At 44.1% G+C, this 16,518-nt stretch overlaps 1 protein-coding gene across 5 annotated transcripts in view; it reads right to left on the bottom strand.

The window, feature by feature from the left end:
* The window catches only part of LOC143782357 (cadherin-6-like), a 428,058-nt gene that overhangs the window by 264,168 nt on the left and 147,372 nt on the right, over window positions 1-16,518 (bottom strand). The window contains exon 1 of one of the 5 annotated variants that reach the window (XM_077269723.1): window positions 403-520. The exons of the other annotated variants lie outside the window; for them this stretch is intronic. The gene's annotated coding sequence lies outside the window, so the exon portion shown is untranslated. Of the gene's footprint in view, window positions 1-402; window positions 521-16,518 lie in introns of those variants that run through there. 5 annotated transcript variants of the gene reach the window in all.

Below are 16,518 nucleotides of genomic sequence, written 5' to 3'. Positions count from 1 at the left end.
TAAATTCAAGCACTTTATAGGTTAATAAATCTTGTTAATTTACTTGTCTCATTCACTCGCAGGTCCTGTTAACACTGCTAAATATACAATAGCAAAGGGATGAAAATCAATATTAATATCTACGCAATGAAAATGAAGAAGTGCACTGTTTTTTTACTGCGAGTGACCCATGCAGATTTCAGATCCATCTAAAGGAGGTCGTGGAAAAGTATAAATTCTGTAATAAATCCCTGGGTTTATTGGGCAGCTCGATTAGTAAGGGGGATGTAACCTTTCACATTAAATGATTTTAGCTTCTGTTTCTGGACCCAAACTTTAGTTCCTTTGGCTCCTCTGCTGGGAATCCTGCCACTTTATGCAGCCATCGATAATCATCTGCCTCATTTAATGGAGACCTCTTACCTAGTTTCTGTCCTGCTGATTGAAGCCCCACAATCATTGCAATGTAAAGCTGTCCATCGCTTCCAATCATGGCTTTCATTAGGCACGCAGATATGCTTACTGGGGCTAAAGACCAGTGGGGATGGGAAATCTGGCAGGATTGATAATATTCATATTAATACCCATTTTTCTACAGTACAAAAATGATAACTGGATGAGCAAGAAATATTAAATAAGTTGGATTTTATCACAGGGCTAGCGCAATCATATTCTATGTAGGTCTCCATCGTATGATCATATGTTAGAAATGGGGTGGTGCTGTTGGCAGTTGTAACTGATTTTGTCCTTTAGTACTATCTTCCATAATGTACATTATTTCTTTTCCTTTTCATCCTAAGGAAGCAGTCAGACAGCTGTAGAAATTGGAAGGAGATGGGAACGCAGTGTACGGACTGGCCGGCGGCTCTCCCCAGAGTGCCAGCTGCATAGAAATACATGATGCTGTCAATCTCAGGTCGGGAGACCTACCGGCCAGTCCATCACATCTCTTTCTGATTTATGCGGCTGTCTAGCTGCACTCTGATCTTTCCCATTTATTTTCATCTTGTCTACAACTTTAATGACTCATTTCATCATTTGCCTTTTTATCTTAAGTCATTTGTATTTATTTTTTCTGCTAGACACTGATGTTTCTTGCGCCAAACTCAAAGTTGCACACGCGGTTCATTACTTTTGCACAAAGTCAAAAATGTGTTTATTTTATCTGTTCCTTTAAACCATTTTTGTAACCTTTTAGTTCAAAAACTCAAAACGTTCCACAAACTGTCGCAAAACTCCAGTGAAAAATATAAACTCCGGGGGGAGATTGGAATACAATGTCAAATAATGAATCAGGAAAAAACATCTGGAAACCCGAAACTTTGCCCACAGTGATAAACTTAAAAAAACAAACAAAAACAAAACATGAATACATGCAAAATAGACATCAATAAAGGCGCAAATGGAAAGATGAAAACCAAAAACTTTTCCTTCAGTATTACTGCTTTTTTGCTAGGATCTGTACTAAAAAAATGCAGTCTGAACTTACTTAGACTCAGTATTAGGGCTCGTGGAGAAGGACACTACTAAAAGATGGAGACATTTTTTTTCTCTTTCCACCTCCAAGAATATTGATTGGATCACAATCTGATCAGAGTGATGATTAGCATAATCGGACCGATTTTCTTGGATGTTGAGAAAACGGTCGTCTGCACCTTCCCTTACAGCAACTACATAGAAACAGAAAACTTGATCTAGTAAGGAAATATTACCACTACTAGCTGCCGATACAAGGGGCTAGGCAATGTATATTTCTGGTTATATGCAGGAATTCTGGAACTTTGCTTGTCCTTTACCTAGTAGTGCGTTACACGCATGGGGAGTGTATGATAACAGCAGGACTATTATTTTGTTTCTCTTATTGAGAATAAGGGAACTGAACGCCATAATCACAGGGAACAACTGAAAGGCAGGGCTGACACAGTAGGAGGCTGTAGCTGTAACTTAGCACAGAGGCATACCCTGAAAGGAACCTGTGCGAGCATCTACTGACAGGGGTTCTCCAGACTACTGATACAGAAGACCTATCATTAGGGTAGATCACCAGTCTCAGATCAGCGGGGGTCTGACACCCAGCATCCCACCAATCACCTGCTATCAGCTCTTGCTGTGGCTGGATGTAAACAATGACTAGAGCCAGAACACGGCTGCGAATATGAGCTCATCTGCAGTACCCAAGAATGGCCACTATATAGTAAATGGATTGGAGAGAATTTACTGACTGTACTGACTGCTGGGGGGCTGATCACTGGGCTGTCCTCCAATTCCATGAACCAGGGCTTCAAAGAGATTGTACTGGAGGTCCATCATGCACACTGCCGCTCCATTCATTCTTAATAGGAACTCTAAATAAAGCCAAGTGCTGCTTTATGGCTAGTGTGTTCGGCACTCCCATAAGAATGAATGGAGACCAATGCTCCATTCACAAAGCGCTCTACAGAACCACAGTTCTCAGGATCAGTGGAGGTCCCAGTGGTCAGATCCCTAATGATCGAGAAGTTATCCCTATCCATATTCACAAGTTTTATCAAACTGTACGCAACATAATGATGATAAAAGTTGTCCTTGTGTGATAAAGTGGTCATATTAGATGTAGTTATAATTATGTGTCAAAGAGTTAAACCTCATACCTAAAGATGATATGTTCTGACTGTATACTACCACATATACCCATTCCTAGAGGCCTTCATCACTTGGCTGCACTCTTATCTTCATACCACACACTATAGGTTTGGTCGTCATCCAATCAGCAAACCCTTCGTATAGAGACAACATAGGAAGCGGACTGCTGCGCCTTCTGTGCTTGAATAAACAAATACAATTACGTCCAACTTCGATTTTCTTTTCATATCACATATGGTATGATTATACAAATCATCTTGTGAAAATATATTTCTGTATGAAACGCCTCATTTCTTTGTGGAACACTTGGAGGCTCAGAGTGTTTAGATTGCATTGTGTCATGCTGGTTTTTAATGGTTTTTTACTAGAAACGAACGTCTACATTCAAAGGGAAAATAGTCATGTAAAGATAGATGACACGGCTCCTTGTAGCAGGGGTTTATCTAAACTTTGACAGAAGACGTTTGGAAATGTAGCAGAAGATGCACAATGCAGAGGAGTAGACTTATCTTCTGAGTTTCCAAACAGTAATTGTAACACTAAGGCCCCAGATTTATTATTCAGGGTCAATCAGTGATCACTGTCAGATGTGTTACAGTTTCATATGTAGCATTATATGGCGGTACACACCAGAAAGGCCCTTATTCATCAAAGTTTTTACATCAGGGCTGGCATAAAACACTTTGAAAAGTCGCAATTTTTTGTGGAATGCGAAACTGCACAGATATTATGAGAATTTGGGTCTTTAGGAAAGTTTTGGCAGCTCCATCAAAATGGTGCTGGGGAGGAGCAGAAGCAGGATGGGGCATTTCTATGCCAGCCTGTCAATTTCATCATTAATGACAGTGTTTCTTACATCAGAATTGTTACTCCAGTCACTGATGGGAGTAACTTTTCTGGTAAGATGCATAACGGGGCACACTAGTTATAAGATGTGCAAGGGAATATGTCAGCAGGTTTTTGCTAAGTAATTTGAGAGCAGCTTGATGTTCAAGCAAAGTTTCTGATTCCAGAGATGTGTCACGTGCTAGGCTGTGTTTTGTTTTTTCAATAAAATCATTGATTTTTCAGCAGGAGATTATCACTACAGGACTAGTTTGTTTTGTGCTTCCTAGCCAGCACTGATCAGCCTTCTGACAATATACAGTACACAAAAAGCTGCCAATCAGCGGTGTGGGTGAGGTTATACAGGGCTCAGCATTCAGCGCACTGCTAGATCTGCAGCAGAGAAATCTGTGATTCTATCACAACTGCTGCCCCCAGTATAATAAGTGATGCATCGTTGGAATCAGGGTCCGTCCCTGAAACCTGCTGACAGATTCCCTATAATGAATTTGGTGCATCTCATTGCTGCACACCCCTCATTAAGATTGGTGTACAAAATGCCAATGACTTGCGATCAAAATGACTATAGCTCCCTGACAAAACTGTTTTAGACATTTTAATGCTCATTTTTACAAATGATTTACCTCTTAATATTTTTTTTAGTAGATAAAGTGAACTTTCTACAGTCAAGACAATTATAACTATTTCTCATTACAGCTGAGCAAACAAGAATGTAGCTCCTGAAGTAGATCCTTGAGTGTTCATCTGTTTTTAGTTAAGAAGTGTAAGGTGCCCTGAATTTCCACTGTACACAGCCCACAGTCGTACTTAGAACTCAAGAACATCTACTCAGAGAAGGCCTCATTTTCATCAATCCTGCCATTTGTGTTTTTTGCCTTCCAGTGTACCTGTGAAACCGTGGAGTGAAACGGATGCTGGAACTGTAATTTTTTCTATGGGATCATCCACATTGGTCTGATGCATCAGCTGTTGCGCAGACATGTCACGGAGCAAGATCAGAGTATTACATTTTTAATCCAGCACACCAGTTTTACATGAGAAACTGGTGAAAAAGCCTGGTGACATCTGGCATCAAACCTGTTTTTGTTGTCATCATTTTAGGCACAAGAAATCCAGAGTAATAAGGTGAGCTATCCATATAAAAGTGGAACAGTATGCGTTTTTAAAGTCCTTTAAGGAAGTCTTTCAGCAAAAAACGACTTATCAAACCAAGCGCAGCACCTTGTAGTTGGCATACCTCTAATAAAAATTGTACTTACAGTGTTAGAATCCACTGTTTTGCTAGAAATCATTCTTTGTTCAAATACGCCAGTGAGGCGCTCGGTCCACCCTTGGCAGGGCCAAGCAGCTTGGGGCACCTTCCCACCTGATTGTTTAGCACTATCTCTGCCCTCCTCTTACTCGACTGACAGCTTTAACTTTACAGGAGCCAGAGAAGGGCAGACATACAGTACAAGTTTGGACTGGAAAAAACAAAGAGTAACCCAGCATAAATCCGTACATATATGCCAGGAGGACATCCTTTTGGCACACACTTGTCCCAAAGAAAGTAACTGATGTAACAGCATATGATGGCACACTACAACCCCATTAGGACTGTTACAGTGAGTTGTCAACTGTGTTAAACTTTTGTTTGTTTTTTTCAACTGTCATCAAGAAAGTGACATTTGTTGTTCTAGTTTCTCTAGTATACATTAAAGGGAATCTGTCAGCAGGATTTCACCCCCAAACATGCACATGAAGCACTTTCACAGACAAGTCCAGCAACAGCTTTACATGGCTGGTCCATTCCTCCGTTACTGAGAAATCAGTGTTTGAATTGATAGTAGAATGGATATGGTAGATCTGAGGAACCTGGAGTGACAGAGGCTTCAGATCTACCATAGCTATTTGACTATCAATTAAAACGCTGATTTCTGAGTAATGCATTATCGGACCGGCCATGTAAAGCTGTTGCTGGATTTTCCATTGAAACAGCTACAACATGCACAGATAAATATCCTGCTGACAGATTCCCTATGAGACATTCATTGCTTCTCCCAGTAGTATTAGCCAACCTACAGTACCAGTATCATCTGCAGCTGCCTTAGTCACACAATAAGTACAATTTATCAAAATCACAACTTCTAGGGCTTTTCATATACTTTTCCAGGCATTTAAACAGACTATACAGATGATAATTAAATAATACTTGGAAGAAGAAAAATGTAAAAAAAATAATTATATGGTACCCAAAAAAAGAAAAGAAATTGAAAAATCAAGTGCTCTGACAATTTCATGTACTGTATATGTACTTTGCATTAAAAATTACTTAATTTGTAAAATGATTTGAAATGCTATTTATTCTGGGCGGTTGGAGCTTTATAAATGAATAACAAGGAGGATTACTTGCTCCAGAAGTCTAATCCTGTACTGTTATAGCCTTGATCACACTAATCAACATTTCATTTCTTTTACTACACAGGAAATCAATTTAAGACTATATTGCTACGCCGTCTCTATATATTCTTATTAAAAGCCCCACTGTTTTTAGACGTGTGCTATTTCCAGCTTTAAAGTAATTTTAATGATGCTAATTGCAATCTTCCAGCCTTTCATATCGTGGAGAAATTTAATGTGGATTCACAAACCTATTGGGAAGTATTAGCTGGGTGGTCTTTTTCAAAGAAGGTTGTCAGAGGTGATTTGCTACCACTGTCGGTCTGTGATGAGGGAAGAGCTATTTATTGGTGATGAATCACTTCTATGGAACTTGGAAAGTAGGGTCCTGTAGGATCAATGTTAATGGTAAAGCCGAGTAGAAGGCAAAAGGAGAAAAGAGCTGTGGTCACATCCTGTAGTTAACTTGTGTTTCAACAACTGCTTTCAACTGGGCAAAGTATAGATCAGAGATATCTATCCTGGCCCCTTTGATAACGACACCTAAAGTCAAATCGCTGGAGGGTCTTTATTTGACACCTTCTCTTTACACAATATGTGGGAACAGAAAAAAGAGAAAAGTTTAATAATACCAAAGTAGTTTGACATATGGGATGGGGACATCTGAGATGAGCGGTCAACATTCAGATCTGTGGGGGGAGTAATGTATATTTTTTGTGTGTGTGTGTATATATATATATATATATATATATTTATATAAAAAGGCTATTTGCATAGCACTGGGTAAAGGAAGTCCATTTCATTTCCCTATAGATACTGTAGATAGCACAGCACAATTAGTAGGAAAATAGATCCTAAGGTCCAACCTTCAGCCATGAAGACAGATTTATAGCCTAAATTTTGCATGTATAATAAATCACTTGGACAGTTCCATTGTGGTAGTACTACAAAGTACACAATAGCGATCTAAATCCACATTTTATTATTGAAGCATGGGATCTTGGATCCATTTACAGCAAATAAATATCAAAAGTTTAAGTTACTGTATATACTCGTGTATAAGCCAATATTTTAAGCACTTTTTTTGTGCTGAAAAGGCCCCCCCTTGGCTTATACACGTGTCATTGTCCAGAAAGCTGGCAGGGGACGGGGGAGTGACGGCGCTGCAGCCGGAGCCGGCTGACAGGAGACATCATACTCACCCTCCTGGCGCCGTTGCTGTGTAGAAATCGCAGGAACATGAGACGTTGTCACAGACAGGAGGCAGATTAAGAGTTAACAGGTTTGTTAACAACACGTATACTCCGCGCAGGGAGTGGCAGGACACAGGAGGTGTGTTAGGGAGAAGGGCAGAACTGGGAGCTAGGATGGGGTAGGGCAGGAACGAACGATAGTTTAATAGGATGAAACAAAGGCAATAAAACTTATCAGTCTGTAGTCTTCTTGATTGCAGCATCTCGGTTCTCCAACGGTGGCATGTGATGTCTCGGAGGTGTCTGTGGAAGACTGGGCTCCAATCCACGGAGCGGTTGAAGAGTCTTTGAAGGGTGCGGGGAGTTCCTGCACTCACGAACGCCAAACATTGTGCTCAGTCCAGTACGAAGTACTGCCGGAACAAGGCTTTGCTCCATGGTGTATACAGGTACTTGGCTAAGAGGCTCTGGCCTAGTCACCTGCTTCTCACTGTGCTGCGTGCACGCTACAGTCTCTGGTTTCAATTGTGAGTCACCTCCTGGCACGGAGGATAGCGGGTAACATGCAGTCTGTCTTCTACCTACAGTGGACCTGTACGCAGGGGATTTGTCAAGTCGGCCTGCGCTCAAGGGATGCTCTGATCTCACAGCCGACACTGCACCCATCTGTCTGCTTAGCTTTCCCTCCTGGACTCTCTTGGGGCAGCGCATGTGCGGTACTCACGGTCACGTAGTGTACAGCACCTGGTTTTCTCTGGCAGTCACTGGACACCCACCATACATCCCGCTCTCCCTGGTCCCTGCTGTTGGCGGTGGGCGACGTTGATCTGCTTGGCGCTGGTGCTCCCGGCCGGAATACTACTCTCTGTGGCTGCTGAAAAACCCGGCTTGGCTCTGCTCTGTGTACACGGCTCTACCCAGCTCTGCTCTGCTCGGCTCTGCTTTATATGGTTCTGCTCTGCATGGCTCTCACTCTCCAGGTTGCAGCTGAGCACACTACTCCCCTCAATGCAGCAGTCCCCATCCTTTAGACCTGCTGCAGCACGCTCTGGAGGGGGAAGCAGAGCACGCTCCACACTGCTCTGTGCTGGCCAAACACTGCCCTGCTTCACGCGCTTTTTCCCTCTTCTCTTCTGCCCCCCTCTGACAGCAGGAAGCCCCTCCTCTCTAGAGCTTCTCCCAGGCAACAAGGGGAGGTCCGCCTCACTCAGGCTTCCTCCCAGGAACAGTGGATGCAGCCTCTCTAGTTCCGGACCCAGCATGCAGGCACCCGCTGCCTTGTCGACCCCCTTACAGCTGCATCTCCATCCCTGCATCTCCATCCCAGCGGCTCTTCCTGTGCTGAGCGGTCACGTGGTACCGCTCATTAAGGTAATGAATATGCACGCGTCTCCACTCCCATAGGTGTGGAGCGCAAATTCATTACCTTAATGACCGCACAGCACAGGAGAACTGCCGTGCTGGGACAACGGAGATGCAGCGACGGCGTGAGTAGGGTGAGTAGGAGGAGTGAGCCATGCATACAATGATGGGATGGGGGTGAGCCATGCGGGACCGGGGGAGCCATGCATACAACAGGGGGAGCCACACATACTAGGACACAACAGGCTGGAGCCACACATAGCTGGACAGGACAGGGGAGCCACACATAGCAGGACAGCGATGGGGGGAGCCAAACATAGCAGGACAGGACGGGGGAGCCACACATACCAGGACAGCGACGGGGGAGCCACACATAGCAGGACAGGGATGAGGGGACAATGCATACCCGGCATGTACTCGAGTCAATAAGCTTACCCAGTTTTCCGTGGCAAAATTAGGTGCCTCGGCTTATATTCGGGTTGGCTTATACTCGAATATATACGGTACTTAGATGTAGGACATACAGTAGCTAACGGAAGCTAACACTATATTTTCACTGAAAGCTTTAAATAACAGGTATATTATACAGATGTGGCCAAGTTTACCGTAACACAGATAGCGCGGCAATATCACAGAAAAAAAAACAGTGTAATTTCATGCCTTAGGGTACCGTTACACAAAACGATTTACCAACGATCACGACCAGCGATACGACCTGGCCGTGATCGTTGGTAAGTCGTTGTGTGGTCGCTGGGGAACTGTCACACAGACAGCTCTCCAGTGACCAACGATGCCGAAGTCCCCGGGTAAACAGGGTAAACATTGGGTTACTAAGCGCAGGGCCGCACTTAGTAACCCGATGTTTACCCTGGTTACCATCGTAAATGAAAAAAAAAAAAACGTACATACTCACATTCCGGTGTCCGTCAGGTCCCTAGCTGTCTGCTTACCGCACTGACTGAGTGCCGGCCATAAAGTGAAAGCAGAGCACAGCGGTGACGTCACCGCTGTGCTGTGCTTTTACTTTCCGGCCGGCAGTCAGTCAGTGCGGGAAGCAGACGGCTAGGGACCTGACGGACACCGGAATGTGAGTATGTACGGTTTGTTTGTTTTTACATTTACGATGGTAACCAGGGTAAACATCGGGTTACTAAGCGTGGCCCTGCGCTTAGTAACCCGATGTTTACCCTGGTTACAAGTGAACGCATCGCTGGATCGGTGTCACACACACCGATCCAGCGATGACAGCGGGAGATCCAGCGACGAAATAAAGTTCCAAACGATGTGCTACGACGTACGATTCTCAGCAGGGTCCCTGATCGCTGCTGCGTGTCAGACACAGCGATATTGTATGGATATCGCTGGAACGTCACGGATCGTACCGTCGTAGCGACAAAAGTGCCACTGTGAGACGGTACCCTTACATCAGTCAGTGGCGTGTGCATTGTTAGCTTATCTTAATTCTCCTAAGTGAGCTAACCTTCTGTGCCAAGTCATCAAGACTATATGTTCTCTATCATGCATGCTATACTTGTCAGATCATTGGTAACTTTTTAAATCACCTACCGCGGGAAATTTAATTTGCTATTCATAACTTTTTTCTTCAATTTTGTTAAAATGAATCCATTTAATGAAAACTGTGCAACTAAATTGCTTCAATATTTACTTCTCTTCAATTGATTTGTAAATATCAGACACTAAATAAATTCCTTGATATCTATATATAAAGATAAATGACTGGAAACTCTTTGAATGACAATGTACTGGGAAGAGAAGCCACATGGAATAGGAATCAATCATTATCCTTTTCATATCCTAGACATTATATTGTCTTTTGCGCTTAATCTGCTCATTTTACAACACTTATCAGGAATAAGCACAAGGATACAAACCAACTTAACAAGCAATAAAGCAACTACTATAGTAGATGATTGGTTGGCTTAGCGGATTACAAGTAACCATCCCGACCGCCTTCCCTGTACATATTATTCACACGTGACAGCGAACACTCAGAGACCAATCAAGATAATCATTTTTGCTACTTTTTCCATCTGATCACAGTCAGTAATCCTCATGCTACCCCAGCTCTAATTTTAGATTTTTCTTCTGTAAAACTTGCTGCAGTGGGAGATTCATTAATGTACTGGAGCTGCCTTTATAAATTATACTCCATTAAACTGAATGACAGCTAATGTGCAATTGTGAAGTGATTGTGGCTGTTGCTCTCTCTTCAATCGCACCCTTTGCACCAAGCTAAGAAAAAAAAATAATCAAAAAACTGCCTTTTCCACGAAATGATATTTTATTTCACACAATGCAAAGACCACTAGAGAGTTATATCAAATAAAATTTATCACCGACTAAAAAAAGTATTTTTCATCTGAGAAAAGACCAATAGTTTATCAAACAGGGAGGAAAAGAAGCAAGTTTTTCCAAGGAAAAATCTAATTAAATCTTTCTTTGCACATGCAGAGATGTCAACTAACCTCACGTTGGTTGGTAAGATAATGATCTAGTTCTGATTTTTGCAAGACACTTTTTCTTTACCAATATTGGTTTAATGGAATGATATACAGTATTAGAGAAAAAGCTGTGTTGGATCATTATTTAATGGGTGACCTGGTGTTAGATGACATCTCTGCACCTGCCAACCAACACAGACTCATTAAAAGCATGCCGATTTATCAACATAGGACTTCGCTATATTGCAGCCTAAAATAGGGGATTTTACAGGCAGAGAAGAAAGCTTTACATTGTTCCGTAAAGAGATTTCTCATTCACTACTTCTAACCACTGCATGGCAACTCCAATAGGAAAATGTACCCTAAGGGATAGGTAGGCTGTGAATATAGACTGTGTTTCTAGGGGTGCAATCACACATCCATGCGAAATGTCCGAGTGCCATCCTGATGAAGATTTTTTCACCGGACGATTCTCAGACCCTTAGTGCCCGTTTCATCAAAACTTTACTGCCAGATTTCCGATGTAAAAAGGTTTGAAGAATTGCAAAATCTTGGGCACAGGTGCACTAAAATTTTGTAAGTTTCACAGTTCACACGATTTTTGCCCAGTTCTGACAAAGTGGGCAGTGTTTGGGCAGGAAGGGGGTGCGGTAGTGTTCCTTACGCCACAAATCTTACACGGAGGCGCATGGCACTTTTTAGACTTGCCAGATTCACTATGAGGTATTCGCATGGTAATCAGGAACATCTGACTCCAGCAAGTCTCCTCATCTAAATGAATCGGGGCCATTGAGACTCATAGATCCATTCATATATCCATGAAAACGACAGACCTGAAAATGAGATCTGTGAAATTCAGAGCATGTCCTATTCCGATTTGCTGCTTGGTATCAGGATAGGACGTACTTAGTGGGTCTGTGTGTGGTCTGATAAAATAAATCTGGCAGCACACTGACATTCATGGGGATGTTTGAATGCACCTTAACTTTAGCTGTTAGGATGCATTTACAGTGAATGGTGACCAGGAACGCGCTCTCCTAGGAACATTTGTAGCCTATTATACTGCAGTGTAAACAGTCTGATGATCAGTGATCATTCTGTAAACATCTACAGTGCAGTTGACTTGTCTAACCAGGCTACTAACTGAGCAGCCATTGGCAAACATGTAGCAGATCAGCGGTAATTTAATGCCACGGATCATGCAGTGTAAATGAGCCTTTAGGCTAAAGGTACCTTCACACTAAGCGACGCTGCAGTGATATCGACAACGATGCCGATCGCTGCAGCGTCGCTGTTTGGTCGCTGGAGAGCTGTCACACAGACAGCTCTCCAGCGACCAACGATGCCGAGGTCCCCGGGTAACCAGGGTAAACATCGGGTTACTAAGCGCAGGGCCGCGCTTAGTAACCCGATGTTTACCCTGGTTACCATCGTAAATGTAAAAAAACAAACAGTACATACTCACCTTCTGCTGTCTGTCACACGTCCCCCGCCATCTGCTTCCTGCACTGACTGTGATTGCCGGCCGTAAGGCACAGCACAGCGGTGATGTCGCTGCTGTGCTCTGCTTTTACTTTACGGCCGGCACTCACAGTCAGTGCAGGAAGCAGACGGCGGGGGACGTGTGACAGACAGCAGAAGGTGAGTATGTACTGTTTGTTTTTTTTACTTTTACAATGGTAACCAGGGTAAATATCGGGTTACTAAGCGCGGCCCTGCGCTTAGTAACCCGATATTTACCCTGGTTACCATTGTAAAACATCGCTGGCATCGTTGCTTTTGGTGTCAAACACGACGATACACGCCGATCTGACGACCAAATAAAGTTCTGAACTTTCAGCAACGACCAGCGATATCACAGCAGGATCCAGATTGCTGCTGCGTGTCAAACACAACGATATCGCTATCCAGGACGCTGCAACGTCACGGATCGCTATCGTTATCGTTGCAAAGTCGCTTAATGTGAAGGTACCTTAAGTTCCTATCACATCTTTGTCCCTTTTCCTAACTCTCTCTATAGCTTCAAAGTATTTTAGGGGATTCAGATGTGACCCCAACCTAGCCTTTAACTTCAATGCGGCATGTAAAGTCCAAAACATTAAACGTTAGACCATGCTAGAATACACTACTTTGTCCGGAGAAGCCAGAAAGGAGATAAAATGAAGTCTAAAATTTCATATTTGGCACACTAAAATCGATTGCTGCGTCAAGGGCAAGTCTAAATTCCATCTTTTCAGCCTTAGGAGTCAGGAGGAAGGACACAGATATGACGTGAACCTGGCCCTATATTTTTTATGCATTTTGTACATATTTGTACAATTATAGATTCATACTTTTATATTGCTGCACTTACTATTCTAGTAATGTGTTATATATGGATAAGTTCCAAGAGTTCCAAATATGCATGCAATGCAAAGGGACACTAATGTATTACCTTGTCTCACTGACCTACATGCCAGTGCATACTGTAATGGCTGTGCATCAGAAAGGTGAAAAGCTATTAAAGGATCTTCCAACTATTATATGACCTATAGTAAAACAAACTTTTGTTTTTCCAATCAACTTTATTAACATTTTCAACCAAAACAAGACATAGAGAGCAAGATTAAAATAAATGCAATGACATGAAACATTCATGAAGCATAAAAGTAAAAATAGAATAAAATAAAATAGCAAAACAATAACTACAGTAAATTCTTATGGAAATATTTCCAGCCAGCGAGACCATTTTTCAAAAAGGAAGGAAAGCAGCCATTCAGTAACGCCAATTTTTGTTCATAGGATTTATGCAAAGCCAGTTTGTCAATAATTTCTTGTGAAGAGGGTACTTTAGAAGATTTCCAAAAAAAAGCAATAGCATTCTTAGAAACTAAAAGCAGATGTATAAGAAGTTTCCTAAAAGGTGGAGTCAACTGATCTGTATTCAACGAGAGCAGGACCAACTGAGGAGACAGAGAAAAATCCGAACGCTTTAATATACCGTATTTTCCGGCGTATAAGACGACTGGGCGTATAAGACGACCCCCCAACTTTACCAGTTAAAAAAGAAAATCTTGTTAAAAGTCGGGGGTCTTCTTATACACCCTATGTCGTCTTATAGGGCCGGTGAATATGTGCCTTTTGGGGGGGGGAGTGATCCTGATGACGACGAGGGGGCGTCTCACAGGAAAGTGAGTATCCCCCATTACCTTATCATAGCGCTGCAGCGTGGGGTCTCTGTGCTGGGAGCGGCGGCTGCTGTGCTGTGGTGCGGCGGCTCCTCTTCTGCAGTGTGGGGCCTCTGTGTTGTGGGGTGGCGGCGTCGGCGTATCTTTATGCAGTCGGGGCTCCTCCGGCATCTCATTAAAGCCTGGAGGCCCCGCCGGCAACTCCATCGGTACAATGCGGTGGCCTCCGGGAAAATGGCCGCTGCTCAGATTCAGATCTCGTCCCGAGATCTCGGGAGACGAGATCTGAATCTGAGCAGCGGCCATTTTCCCGGAGGCAGCTCAATAGGTGCGATGCGGTGGCCTCCGGGAAAATGGCCGCTGGGGGCTGCGCATGCTCAGATTCAGATCTCGTCCCGAAATCTCGGGACACGAGATCTGAATCTAAGCAGCGGCCATTTTCCCGGAGGCCACCGCATTACACCGATGGAGTTGCCGGCGGGGCTTCCAAGCTTTGAGATGCCGGAGGAGCCCCGACTGCATGAAGATACGCCGCCGCCACCGCCCCACAGCACCAGAGGCCCCACACTGCAGAAGAGGAGCCGCCGCACCACAGCACAGCAGCCGCCGCTCCCAGCACAGAGACCCCACGCTGCAGCGCTATGATAAGGTAATGGGGGATACTCACTTTCCTGTGAGACGCCCCCTCGTCGTCATAAGGACCACCCCCCCCCCACCCACCATATACACCCGGCGTACAAGGCGATTCCCGGCGTACAAGACGACCCCCGACTTTTAAGAAGATTTTCAGGGGTTAAAAAGTCGTCTTGTACGCCGGAAAATACGGTAATAGAAATAAGAGAAGAGATTTCATCCCAAAAAGGTCTAATATGTGGACAAAACCAAAACAAATGGGAAAGGCTACCATAATGTCCACAATCCCCCCAGCAGAGAGGGGAATTGGAAGGATTAATAAATGCTAAGTGAGACGGTGAATAATACCACCTAGAGATAAGCTTAAAATAAGACTCATGAAGAGCCATGGACACGGTGGCAGAATAAGTCAAGGACATGGCCAGTTCCCAATCATTTAGAGCTACAGAAAGATTCAAAGTAGATTCCCATTTGCTCATGTATGGGGATTTTATAAGTTTGAAATCATTATTAAACCACTGGTAGATATATTGAGTAGACCAAAATATGCTATGACCAGAGTTGCATAAAATATTAATCGCTGGCTCCAATAAAGGAGGGCAACCAGTCACCAGTGGCCTCAAAAAATACTTTAAAATAGTAAACTGCATAAAAGCCGATGAGGGAACACCAAACCTATCTTTAACCCCTTCCCGACCTTTGACGCCACGTAGGCGTCATGAAAGTCGGTGCCAATCCGACCCATGACGCCTATGTGGCGTCATGGAATGATCGCGTCCCTGCAGATCGGGTGAAAGGGTTAACTCCTATTTCACCCGATCTGCAGGGACAGGGGGAGTTGTACTTCAGCCCAGGGGGGGTGGCTTTGCCCCCACGTGGCTACGATCGCTCTGATTGGCTGTTGAAAGTGCAACAGCCAATCAGAGCAATTTGCAATATTTCACCTATGAAAATGGTGAAATATTGCAATCCAGCCATGGCCGATGCTGCAATAGCATCTGCCATGGCTGGAAATCATGTTCTGCCCCCCCCCCCACCGCCCCCGATCGCCTCCCCAGTCCTCCGTTCTGTCCGGTACCCCCCTCCGTCCCCCTGTCCGCTCCCCCGTGCTCCTGTCCGCTCCCCCCGTCCTCCGATCCCCCCCCCCTGTGCTCCGATCCACCCCCCACCTCCCCCTCATACTTACCGAGCCTCCCGAAGTCGGTCCGTCTTCTCCCTGGGCGCCGCCATCTTCCAAAATGGCGGGCGCATGCGCAGTGCGCCCGCCGAATCTGCCAGCCGGCAGATTCATTACAAAGTACATTTTGATCGCTGTGGTAGGTTCTATCACAGCGATCAAAATAAAAAAATAATAAATAACCCCCCCCCTTTATCACCCCCATAGGTAGGGACAATAATAAAATAAAGAAAATATATTTTTTTTCTTTTTCCACTAGGGTTAGGGTTAGAACTAGGGTTAGAGTTAGAGTTAGGGTTAGGGGTAGGGTTAGGGTTACGGGTAGGGTTAGGGGTAGGGTTAGGGTTATGGCATGTGCACACAGTGCGGATTTGGCCGCGGATCCGCAGCGGATTGGCCACGGATCCGCAGCGGATTGGCCGCTGCGAATTCGTAGCAGTTTTCCATCAGGTTTACAGTACCATGTACACCTATGGAAAACCAAATCCGCTGTGCCCATGGTGCGGAAAATTCCGTGCAGAAACGCTGCGTTGTATTTTCCGCAGCATGTCAATTCTTTGTGCGGATTCCGCAGCGTTTTACACCTGTTCCTCAATAGGAATCCGCAGGTGAAATCCGCACAAAAAAACACTGGAAATCTGCTGTAAATCCGCAGGTAAAACGCAGTGCCTTTTACCTGCAGATTTTTCAAAAATCAA

The sequence above is a fragment of the Ranitomeya variabilis genome, chromosome 6 (assembly GCF_051348905.1).
Source record: "Ranitomeya variabilis isolate aRanVar5 chromosome 6, aRanVar5.hap1, whole genome shotgun sequence".
Classification (NCBI taxonomy): Eukaryota; Metazoa; Chordata; class Amphibia; order Anura; family Dendrobatidae; genus Ranitomeya; species Ranitomeya variabilis.
This window is presented reverse-complemented; position numbering and strand designations above follow the sequence as displayed.